Here is a 12,752-nt window from a genome sequence, read left to right on the forward strand (position 1 = left end):
GGCACAACCAAGTAGCTGGCACTGTGTATGGAAAATTCTGCATAGAATATTGGCTAGACTGACCTACATATGGAATTATGGGGTCTTACAAAAGCTCATCTGAATAATTTCAGGCCCCCTTTTTAAGAAGCATATTGGGAACTGACAAGAACATGCCAACTCCTGTGGTCGAACAGAAACAGGTATCTACTTCGTACTGAGCCAATCAATAATTAAGCGTAATTATGTCATCTGCCATATCATGAGAGGCTTTGTATAGGTCCGTGATGGTGGCACGCGTAGCCATATCGGTGGGCACGCGAGCTCAGCTGGCCAGCTGATTTTTGGGCCTTCTGGGCCCACCATAAGTAGAGAAACAGTCTGTTTCCTGCCTCCAGAGGGCCTCGGGTGAGGGGGGAGGCCCCTTTTTCTCTCTCCCCAGCTTCCAGAGCCTTTCTAGGTATCTGCGTTGGGTGAAAAAGGCCTTCCCCACCCCCGCAGAGGCCCTCCGAAATCAGCCTTCCAGACTGACTCGAGGCCAAAAACGGCCCGTTTGTCAACTTCCGATCCCACCAGAAGTTGGCAAATGGGTCATTTTCCACCTCTGGAGGGCCTCCGGTGGGGAGCTGGGATGGTCGTTTTCGCCCTCCCCAGACTCCTAGAAATGCTCTGGAGCCTGGGGAGAGAAAAAAATGGGGCCAAAGGGCAATTGAGTGCCAGGAGTGGGGGGAATGGGGGGGATCGTGCACACATGCATGGGGTGGGGCACATATAATTATGGGTGTTGGCACGCGCATGCATGACACCCCCCCTCACTCCCCCTGCTCCTGGCACACGATGGCAATAAGTTTAGCCATTACTGCCCCTGCCATCAAAAGTATTGTTTGTGTTCTCTTTGATTATTAATTCTATGCACTCTGAGGCTTTGACTTAAGATCTCTATTTGAAAGAACTGCACATGGAGTCCTGAATATCAGACTTCCCTAGTTCCTCCTGAGCTTTAAGATACACAGCGTAAAGAGAAGTGTTAAGTTTATAGACCAGGACGTTCAGCTAAGAACATGTTATATCAAACAGAACCAGGCAACAGGTAATGTAATTATTGGAATCGGTTCTTTTTATTTACCACTTATGTATTTCATTGTTGTATTTTCTTTTACACCTCTTATTTTGTAATTAAATCACACACTTTTACCTTTATTTTATTTTTTATTTGATATTGCTGTGGAGACTAACCAATTAATCAATTACATTAAGAGTACATTAATTAATTATATTAAGAAATACATTAAGATCGAAATACTCAGAATCAACCAGGGACAAGCCAAATGGGAAGTAATAGATACAGATAGGCATCAGCAATAAGGACAGCAAATTTTATACCAATATTGTTCCACTACTAACTAAAAGCAATAGAGAAAGGGCCTTAGCCATATGAGGAAATCTCATGCTGGGACTTGGCAAATTGTATATTTAAAAAAGTGTATATAGGAACTAGCTGGACAATGTCAAAACTTTAGTGCATCTGGCCTCATTTGTGGAATCAAAATACAAAAGATAGTAAGAATTTCAGAGAGACGTACTGTTAACTGTTTTCTGCAGTTTCTATTATATTTAATAATAGCTTAGAATTTATTGTTGCTTTGTTCTATGATCTCTGCAAAGTTGAGAATTAAACATTAAACATTACAAAGTTACATAAAGACCCTTCTTGGAAGGTCATCTCTGATTCAAACCATTTGAAGGCACGTTTCACACATTATTTTCCTCCCCTGAGCTGGAAATAGGCTCAGGATCCTCCTGCATATCCCAGCAGAACCTGAAGGGCAGCTTTTCCATCCTCTCCTTAAAGACACGGTCAAATCTTTCACTCTGGGCAACAGTCATGTGGTTCTTCCAGTCCCCAACAATGCCTGGAAAGCAGTGGTTAAAAAAATGTCAACAGTATTTCTGTTCAATTAAACTAGAGGCTATTTACTGGCCATGGATCATTACCTCTCCTTGATGTCAGATGTATTTGGCGAACGAACTCCGTACTCTGCGAGATTCCTCCCTCTCGCAGTTTTGGCCCTCTTCGTTATCGAGGGGCTATCTTGATGACGGGTTTTGGAACCCCGAGAGATGGCATACAGCAAAGAAGAGACTGAGTTGTATTTTAAGTGGGTTTTAATTAAAATTTTAAAGGGTTTGGGGGGGATCACGGTGGGTTTGGGGGGTAATCCACCAGGGTCAAGACCAGGCCCTGCGAGGGGTTGCAGCATTAGGGACACAGGGTCAGAGGTTAGGGAGGGGGCTGGAGCTCAATTTAGGGAGGGCTGTTCTATCAATACTGTGAGTGGGAGGGGCAGATATGGCGGAAGCAGGGAGCCACATCATGTTCGGGGAGTACACACTCATTATCTTCAAGCGATTGCGCACTCCAGTCTCCAATGCTCTTCTCGTTCCCCAGGTTGCTCAGATCCTCAGGGCCGGAGCCTCTGGTTGATGTTGTGCAATGCCAGGTCCGTGGTAAATAAAGCTCCCCTCATTTACGATCTTATTCAGGAGGGGGGTGCGGACCTGGTGGGTATTACGGAGATCTGGCTGGGTCCAGAGGGGGGGTGCCCCTTGTTGAAATGTGCCCGCCAGGTTTCCGGGCATTCCATCAGCCGAGGGCTCGGGGTAGGGGCGGGGGTGGTGGTGGTTATTATTAATGAAAGCCTATCTCCGAGGGAGGCCACTGTTCCTCAGATAGCTGAATGTGAGTCCCTCCTTGTGAAGTGGGGTCAGAGGGTGCACGTGGGCCTGCTGATTGCACACTCGGCTCCCTGCTACGCAACAGTGGCCCTATCCGAGCTGCCTGATGTGATAACCGGGGTGGCGGTTGATACCCCCAGGCTTATGGTTATGGGGGATTTCAACCTGCCATCGGTCGGTGAAACGTCTATGGCGGCTCAGGAGTTCATGACTTCCATGACGGCCTTGGACCTGACCCAGTTAGTTCATGGGGGGACACACTCTGGATCTTATTTTTGTCTCTGGTCAGTGGCAGAATGATCTAGAAATAGGGGACTTAGTCACCGAGCCCTTGTCATGGTCTGATCATTCACTCATCCAACTGGACTTTCAAACCGCTAACCCTCGCCGCAGGGAGATGGAACTGGTTATATGGTTCCGTCCCAGGTGCCTGATGGACCTGGATAGGTTCCTGATGGAGTTTGGGCCATTCCCAGAGGCTCTGGCTAACGGCTCGACTGAAGAACTAGTGGCGGCCTGAGAGAGGGCGGCTGCTGGGGCTTTGGATTGTGTCGTGCCTTTGCGGCCTCTGACCCGGTGTCATTCTCAATTGGCTCCTTGGTTCTCTGAGGAGCTGAGAGAAATGAAGCGCCAGAAAAGACGCCTGGAGAGCTGTTGGAGGGCTAGCTGTTCCAAATCTGACCGAACACTAGTAAGATCCTATATTAAGACCTATCTAGTGGTGATAAAAGCGGCAAAATATAATTATTTCTCCGCTCTTATTGTGTCATCAGATAATCGCCCGGCCACCCTGTTTAGGGTGATCCACTCCCTCCTCCATCTGGGAGCATGGAAAGACCCCTTGCAGGGCAGGGCTGAGGATTTTGTGCAATATCTGCATGACAAAATCGGTCAAATTCAGGAGGGTCTGGACTCCAACTGGGTAGATCCAGATGGGGTGATGGAGGTGGGTCTTGAGAATGTTAGCTGGGAGGAGTTTGACCTTGTGACTCCCGAGGACGTAGAGAGGGTTCTGGGTAGGTTGAATGCGGCCACATGTTTATTGGACCCGTGCCCCTCCTGGTTGGTGCTGGTTTCCCGGGAGGTGACATGAGGCTGACTCCAGGGGATTGTTAATGCTTCTTTGAGTGAGGGTTTCCTTTCTGCCGCCTTGAAAGAGGCAGTGGTGAGGCCCCTCCTCAAGAAGCCTTTTCTGGACATGGCTGTTTTATCAAACTATCGTCCAGTCTCCAACCTTCGCTTCGTGGCAAAGGTTGTTGAGAGTGTGGTGGCGCGACAGCTTCCCCAGTACCTGGATGAAGCGGACTATCTAGGTCCGTTCCAGTCAGGCTTCAGGCCTGGGTATAGCACTGAAACGGCATTGGTCGCATTGGTAGATGATCTCTGGAGGGCTCGGGACAGGCGTTGTTCCTCTGTCCTGGTCCTATTAGACCTCTCTGCGGCTTTTGATACCATCGACCATGGTATCATGCTGCATCGGTTGGAGGGGTTAGGGGTGGGGGGCACCGTGTTACGGTGGTTCTCCTCCTTCCTTTCTGACCATATGCAGTCTCTGTTGACAGGGGAGCAGAGGTCGACCCCGAGGCGCCTAGTATGTGGGGTGCCGCAGGAGTTGGTCCTCTCGCCCCTCTTGTTCAACATTTATGTGAAGCCGCTGGGTGAGATCATCTGTGGCTTTGGGGTGGATTTCCATCAGTACGCTGATGACACTCAGCTGTACATTTCCACCCTGGGCCACCCCAATGATGCCCTTGAAGTGATGACCCAGTGCCTGGAGGCCGTGCGGATCTGGATGGGGAGAAAGAAGCTCAGGCTCAACCCCTCCAAGACCGAGTGGCTGTGGTTTCCGACGTCCTGTCATAGTCAGTTGGTTCCATCACTGACTATAGGGAGTGAGACCTTGGCCCCCTCAGAGAGGGTTCGCAACTTGGGTGTCCTCCTGGATTCACAGCTGTCTTTAGAAGACCACCTGATGGCTGTGGCCAGGGGGGCTTTTTATCAGGTTCGCCTAATCCACCAGTTGCGTCCCTTTCTGGACCGGGACGCCTTGCGCACGGTCACTCACACCCTTATCACTTCCTGTCTGGACTACTGTAACACTCTCTACATGGGGCTCCCCTTGAAGAGCACCCTGAGACTCCAGCTGGCCCAGAATGCGGCCGCACGGGTGATTATGGGGGCGACTCGATGCTCCCATGTAACCCCGTTCCTGCGCGAGCTGCACTGGCTCCCAATGGTCCGATTCTGGGTGCGATTCAAGGTGTTGGTTGCCACCTTTAAAGCGCTCCATGGCATGGGACCTGGATATTTACGAGACTGCCTTCTGTGTCCGATAGCCTCCCACCGACCAGTACGCTCCCAAAGAGGGGGTCTCCTCAGGGTGCCATCAGTTAGACAGTGTCCACTGGCGACCCCCAGGGGGAGAGCCTTCTCTGTGGGGGCACCTTTGGGGCCAATGAGCTGCCCCTGGAGATTCGTCAGATTTCCGACCTTCGTACCTTCCACCGCCCCCTTAAAATGCTATTATTCCATCAAGCAGGGCTAGCCTAAAATATTATTTTAATGGGTTACTGTATTTTAGATGATCGGCCAAACTATTTAATAATTTTAAATTGTTTTTAACTTTTGTATTGTTGGTTTTATCTTGGCTGTACACCATCCTTTGGGAGAAGGGCGGTATAAAAATGTAATAAAACTGAAACTGAAACTATTTGTGTCATCCTATCACCAAAATGAATGGGTGTGAATGTAGGAATGCAAGTATGTTTGTTTGTATGTGTATGTACAGACACAGACATAGACACACACACAGACAGTATACGTATATCTATATCTTTAGAGTTTCAGGAGGGGCTATAGGGATGAACGTCAAATGTCTTCCAGATGTGGTTTCTAGTCTCCAATTACCATGCCTGCCAGGGGTGGGTTCTATTTACCTTTACTACCGGTTCGCAACGGGATTGTTGCCAGGATAGTTTGCAAAACCTGGAACATTACACATTCCTCTGATATCAGAGGAATGTTTAGCTACCTCCCTGTCCATCAAACCGTATATACAAATGTATTTCTAATTTTTGGGCAAGAAGCTGATTCCATACCATTTTAACTAGAGCTGGACTACAGAGTGAAGGCTTGATAGAAGGGTAAAGATCTCTCGAACTAGAAGGGCTCAAGTGATTTCTCTGACTAGTGCGACATCATGAAGAGACAGCAGAAAGAGAAGTTGTTAGAAAATGTACATACCACTCTACAAAAAGTGACTTTTAGTTGAAGGTGGCAATCCTGGCATATTCATAAGCATACCCCTAGAGCAGTGGTTCTGAACCTTCCTAATGCCGCGACCCTTTAATACAGTTCCTCATGTTGTGGTGACCCCCAACCATAAAATTATTTTCGTTGCTACTTCATAACTGTAATTTTGCTACTGTTATGAATCGTAATGTAAGTATCTGATATCCAGGATTATTTTCATTGTTACAAATTGAACATAATTAAAGCATAGTGATTAATCACAAAAACAATATGTAATAAATGAGGAAGGTCAGCATGCATTGGTAGGAGTGAGTTGCTCATAATGTTTCTTCTTACCTTATTTATATTGTCCCCCATTATTATCTGAAAGAACCTATTACTCAGCATGTTATTAGTCAATAGAGATTTTTGCAGGGGATAATATGGCACAGTTTGTATAACAACACATCCTTCTTGTGTCATCTACGAACACAGCTCTGGTTTTGAGGCCTTGCAAAGAATATAAATCCTTCCATTCCCCACCATCTCTAGTCAGAGCTTCTTGGTGGATGAGAAGCCAAAACGTCTTCAAAGAAAAAACAAGAAACTCCAGTTGCTTCTTGGGGAAAAAGGCAACTTTGGGACATGACTTAGCAGCTGCTAGAAAAGGAGGTAACATATTTTCCGAAGCAGAAGTAAAACACGCATATAAGGCTGAGTGTGCCAAGAGAGGCCCAGGCCTCCGGGGGAAGGGATTGAAGCACCAGTCTGCTGCTCCTTCTGTTGTATGGAAAGACCAATATACTGCTTGAATTATCCATTCCCTCCCTTCCCTCAATCCCATTACATGGCTTCCCAACTTCTTCATCCTCTGCTTTCTCGCTGTTTTCTCCAAGCAGCCAAGAGAGAATGGGCTTGCCCGGCTGTCACAGTCTCCGATGCCTGCAATGCCAGACCTCACCTCCCGCCCAGCCGAGAGACTCTGCTTTCCTTGGCAAAGCACTTCATTATTGCAGGGCAATAACCAACTCAAGGAGGAGAAAACAGAGAAAGAGGGAGGCGAGGGAAGTCCAAATTACCTTGAGCAAGCATCAGCACTATTACGCAGGGCTCCGAGTGGTTGGAGAAGAGGCAGAAACAGCAGCCAGGGCTGCGCTTTCAGCAGGTAAGCAACACTGCTTTGGAGAGAGATGGCAGGGGCAGGCTGTGGGAGCAGCCTGTCTCTTAGCTGGCAAGAATGGCCCCGCCTTCTCTCTCCAAAGTTCTTCGCGGCAGAGGCAGCTTTGATTACCCGCTGAAAGTGCAGCCCTGGCTGCTGTTTCTGCCATTTCTCCAATCACTCGGAGCCCTGAGTAATAGTGCTGCAGCTTGCTCAAGGTAGCTGCAGTTTGGACTCCCCCCTGCTTCCTCCGTCTTCTCCTCCTTGAGTTTGAGCTTCACGGCGTGGCCAAGGCTGAGGAGGGGTGGGATAGTACCTGCACGGATCCCCCGGTGATGCACATGTCCCCTGCACTGCAATGATGAATCGCTTTGCCAAGGAAAGTAGAGTCTCAGGCTGCTCCTGGAGCAGGCAGGAGAAGGAGAAGCTGCCAGCAGGGAGGCGAGCCACCCCAGGAGGATTGGAGGAGAGCGCAGCTTCTCACTCATGGAGATCTACCAGTGGGGAAGTAGGCATGGTAAGAGGTGCACTGGCCAGGAAGCTGTCATGCTTCCTGGCCGGAGAGGATTGCACAAACCTTTGCTGGAGTGAATGTGCAAACCTCTCCGGCCAAGGAGCATGACAGCTTCCTGACTCGCGCATTTCTTAACGCTTTCCACAAACACTTCCCCACTGGTGAATCTCCATGAGTGAGGAGCTGCGATCTCCTCCAGTCCTCCTGAGGCAGCTCGCCTCCCTGCTGGTGGCTTCTCCTTCTCCTGCCTGCTCCAGGAGCGGCCTGTCTGTTACCCGGTGAGAACGGCCTGCCACCACAGCCTGCCCCTCCTTCTTTTCCCCGGCAGTTGCTCCTGATGCTGCCGGAGAAGCGGCACCATGAGAACCACTCTTGCTGGAGGCAAGGGGGTGGCAGCGGCAAGAGCAGCAGGCCAGGGCTTCCCTCCCTCCCTCCCTCTGGAGGTCTGGGGCTATGACAGAAGTCTCCTCGGGTGGAGAGACAAGGAAGCCCATACTTGCCACCACTGCCCCCTTGCCCTTGGCGGCAGCGATTCTTGCACAGCCGCTTCCCTGACAGTGGCAGGAGCAGCTGGCAGGGGTGAGGGGATGGTGGCAGGCTGCGGCAGCAGACAGTTCGAGCAGGCTAAGAGGCAATGTTCCTCCTCCTGCCAGCCTCGAACTCTGCTCCAAGTAGTGTCTAGCCAGCCATACCTGGCCTCTCCCTGCGGCAGCCCACATGGATCCCAGGCAGCGCAACTTCAGTGACTTTTCTCATAGTGGCAATGATGAGGCAGGTAGGCAGCTGGGTGCACGGGAGTGACTGGTGGCAGCGCTCCTGGCTGGCAAAGGGCGGAGTCCCGGGACTGCATGCAGGCAATGACGGCATGGCCGGTGCACACGCGCACTAAGATGTTACGGCCAGCTGATCTGAGACAGATAGAGGAGCGGTGTCTCGGTTCCTAACACCATTGAAAATATGTGTTTTCCGATGGTCTTAGGTGACCCCTGTAAAGGGGTCATGACCCACAGGTTGAGAACCGCTGCCCTAGAGTATAAATTTCTATGGATTTACCTTTAGAAAGAAAGACGCCTTTGCTAGAATCTATTAAGTTATGATTCATGGATGCTTAGTTTGTTCTAGAATCTGCTTTCATGCTATCAAATGTAGCTTTATCCACTACATCATCCACCTCCTTTTCAGTTAGTTCTTTTCCTAGGAAGTGGCATATTTTCAGTACAGAACTTCTCAGATCCTGCAATTTGATACAGTTTTATATTAGTTCATCCATAACAATGGAGAAAAGAAGAAAAATGTTGCTGATAAATCATTTGTAGTTTTATTTTTTTAAAATGAACCATATTCATTAAACACAGAAATCCATCCTTAGAACTGCTGCTAAGGGTTTCCAAGAGACAAGTTGTTGAAAAACTTTTTTGGATCTTAATATTTTGATGATAGATAGATAGATAGATAGATAGATAGATAGATAGATAGATAGATAGCACTACAACTAGGTGGGTTTATAACTGACTGACAAACTGTACTCAACATTATTTAATCTGTTTTTAATAGTTTTTTAACTTTTGTATGTCTTTGTATTTTATTTTGGCTGTTCACTGCCCTGAGTCCTTCGGGAGTAGGGCGGTATACAAATATGATAAAATAAAATAAATAAATAAATAAATAACATGTAGTCTTCAACAGAACTACAGCCACATCAGGGGTGGGTTCTAAATTTTTTTTACTACTGGTTCTGTGGGTGTGGCTTATTTTGTGGGTGTGGCTTGGAGGTCATGTGACTAGGTGGGCATGGCTAGCTGGTCAGAGTCATTTCTGGAAGGTCCTCGCACTTATGACCAGTCCTCGCACATGAACTTATATTAACCATGACGTAGCTGTACTTTAAAGTCATGTTGCTTTCAAGATAAATTGGATTACTATCTCATCTCATACTATCTCTATGAGGTAGGGTAGGATATATTGCAACGCCTAGTAGCAGGGTATAAGATACAGGCAGGAACAGCAAATACTGAACAGCACAACCAAGTAGCTTTTGTCTTTGATGGGATGGATAGCAGCAATTAAGACACATGTTTTGCCTAAATGGCTATTTTTATTTCAATCAGCTCCGGCGAGGCTAGATAAAAGGTTTTTAAAAGTCTGGATCGAGTCGTGCTGAAATTTATTTGGCAGGGGAGGAGGCCTAGGGTAAAGCTCAAAATGTTACAAGAGCATAGAGAGAGGGGGTCTCCCCTGCTGGGAACTATATTATCGAGCTTCACTGCTAGCCTGGATGAAGGATTGGGTGTAATTGAAGAGGAGGTCTTTATTAGATTTAGAAGGACACGACCTACAACATGGCTGGCATGCACTGCTATGGAGAGAGAAAGTTCAACAGTATAAGTATTTCAAGAGACATTATCTAAGGCGAATATTGCTGGAAACCTGGGACATAATTAGAGGAAAATTTTATACCAAGATCCCAACCTGGTTCTCAGCAATAGAAGCGATGACATACCCAACAACTCTTAAACAGGATAATATTTTTAGATATAAAGATCTTGTGGATGCCCAAAGGATATTAAGGTCTAGGGGAGTTTTGGTTGATAAAGGAATTAGGCTAGATTGGTGGACCTATGCTACAGTTCAATCTCATTACAGGAGAGATAGAGATAATTATGGGATATATGTGATGGAACAGAGTTTTGATAAAATATTATTTGGTTAATACATAACCAAAATGCATGTACAATTGCTTGAGCGAATGATAGGAGAGGTGGTTGTAAAAGACACTATGATTGCCTGGGGGAGGAATTTTGGGTACTCGATCCCCCTAGAAAAATGGCAACAAATGTGGGAGGGGGGAATATTAAAATGACTATGGCAACGTCTTTCAAGGAAAATCCATATAAAATGTTGTATAGGTGGCACTCCCACCAGCAAGAATTGCTAAAATGTTTCCGGGTGCATCAGAGTTATGTTGGAAATGTGGGAAAACCAGAGGTATGTATTTCCACCCATGGTGGATTTGTATAATGGCAAAGAAGTATTGGAGAAGAATTAAGAATTGGATTAAGGAAATTACTAATGTGGACCTCCAATGGAAACCTAAGATATAATTACTAAGTATTTGCCCAGAGGGGCTGAGCAAGAAAAAATGGTATCTCACTCTACATACTTTAGTTGCAGCTAGAATAGGGTTCGCCCAATAGTGGAAAGGAAAAGAAATACCAGCTAGTGCCCAAATTATAAACAAAGTATTAGAGTGCGCTGAGGCAGATAGAATGACGTATGTGTTGAAAGAAAAAGAGAATTCTGAATTTTTTCAAAGTTGGGACAGTTGGTATCGGTGGTTGAATAAAAGGATTGAGATGAAGTGAGGGCCTATGTTAATATGAAGAGAGATATACTTATTTAGATTGAAAGATAATTGTATGAAAATCATATTTGGGGATTACTTACCTTATTCTGTGTTGTGGGCATAATTATTTACCAATGAGGGCAGGAACAATATCTGCCGGGATAGACGTGTTTTTTTATGTTTAGTGTTATGAATGGGGGAGGGAGGGAGGGGAATATATGGTTTTTGTTTGTATGTATAAACAATGTTTTTGTCTTGTGTTGATTATAATTTGAAAAAATTAATAAAATTTATTTTTTTAAAAAAAAGTAGCTGGCACTGTGTACAGACACCTCTGCCTAGAATATGTGTTAGACCAGTGATGGCTAACCTTTGGGTCATCACGTGCTGATGCAATGCATGCACAACGCCCCACACCCTGCCCCCCCCGTGCATGAGCGTGCAACATCCCATACTCCCCCACACTCCCATGCACGCAGGCGACCTCCTGCACCCCATTTTGAGCCTAGCAGGCCTTCCTGCAGCCTCCTGGGACCAAAAACGGGCCATGGGGGGCGCCCTCCACCCCCCCGCTCTCCCCCCTGTGTATGTGTGCATAAGCCTGCACCCCCCGGCACATGTGCATGCATCTCGCCCACACACATGTGTGGCAGAGACCCGAAAATCAGCTGGCCAGTGGGAGGTGTGCGCATATGCAGAGTGGAGCAGAGCTGAGGCGAGGGCTCGTTTGCCCGCAAAGAGGGCTCACATGCCCAGAGAGAGGGCTCTGCTTGCCACCTGTGGCATGCATGCCATAGGTTCGCCATCACGGGGCTAGACTGACCTATGTATGGAATTATGGGGTCCTACAAAAGCTACCTCATCTGAACAATTTCAGCCCCCCTTTTTAAGAAGCATATTGGGAACTGACAAGAACATGTCAACCCCCATGGGCAAACAGAACCAGGTATCTACTTCGTACAGAGCCAATCAATAATTAAGCGTAATTATGTCAACTGCCATATCATGAGAAGCTCTGAATAGGTGATGCCCCAGCCATCAAAGATATTGCTTGTGTTCTGTTTGATTATTAATTCTGTGCACCTCTTAGACTTTGACACTAAGATCTCTATTTGAAAGAACTGCACCTGGAGTCCCGAATGTCAAGCTTCCCTACTTCCTCCTGGGCTTTAAGGTACACAGTGTAAAGAGAAATGCTAAGTTTATAGACCAGGACGTTCAACCAAAAACATGTTATATCAAACAGAACCTGTTACCTGTAATTACATTACAGGTAATGTAATTATCGGAATCGATTCTTTTTATTTACCACTTATATATTTCATTATTGTATTTTCTTTTACACATCTTATTTTGTAATTAAATTACACACTTTTACCTTTATTTTATTTTTTATTTGATATTGCTGTTGAGACTAATCAATTAATCAATTACATTAAGATTACCTTAATTAATTACATTAACAAACACATTAAGATTGAAATACCCAGAATCAAGAATGGAAAAGGGTTAACTTTAGAGTGTAGTTGATGGGGGAGCTAGAAGTAACCTCTTTTCTGTGGAAAGAAACATCAAGTCTAATGTTTTGCATTAGACTTAATCCTTGCAAAGTTTCAGCAACCAAAGTGGACCTCCATCTTTATAATCAGAGGTCCCAGAAAGATCACTTATATAATAAGTCGGTGTAAAAGGTGAAGTCTCTTAAAAACACCCAGGGAATTCCAGAATGGATGGACATGAATGGATCTGACATGATTGTCCAAGTTATAGTATAAGATGTAAGAAGGGAC

This window comes from Pantherophis guttatus, chromosome 1, assembly GCF_059756535.1.
Source record: "Pantherophis guttatus breed Tessera chromosome 1, ASM5975653v1, whole genome shotgun sequence".
NCBI classification, from domain to species: Eukaryota; Metazoa; Chordata; class Lepidosauria; order Squamata; family Colubridae; genus Pantherophis; species Pantherophis guttatus.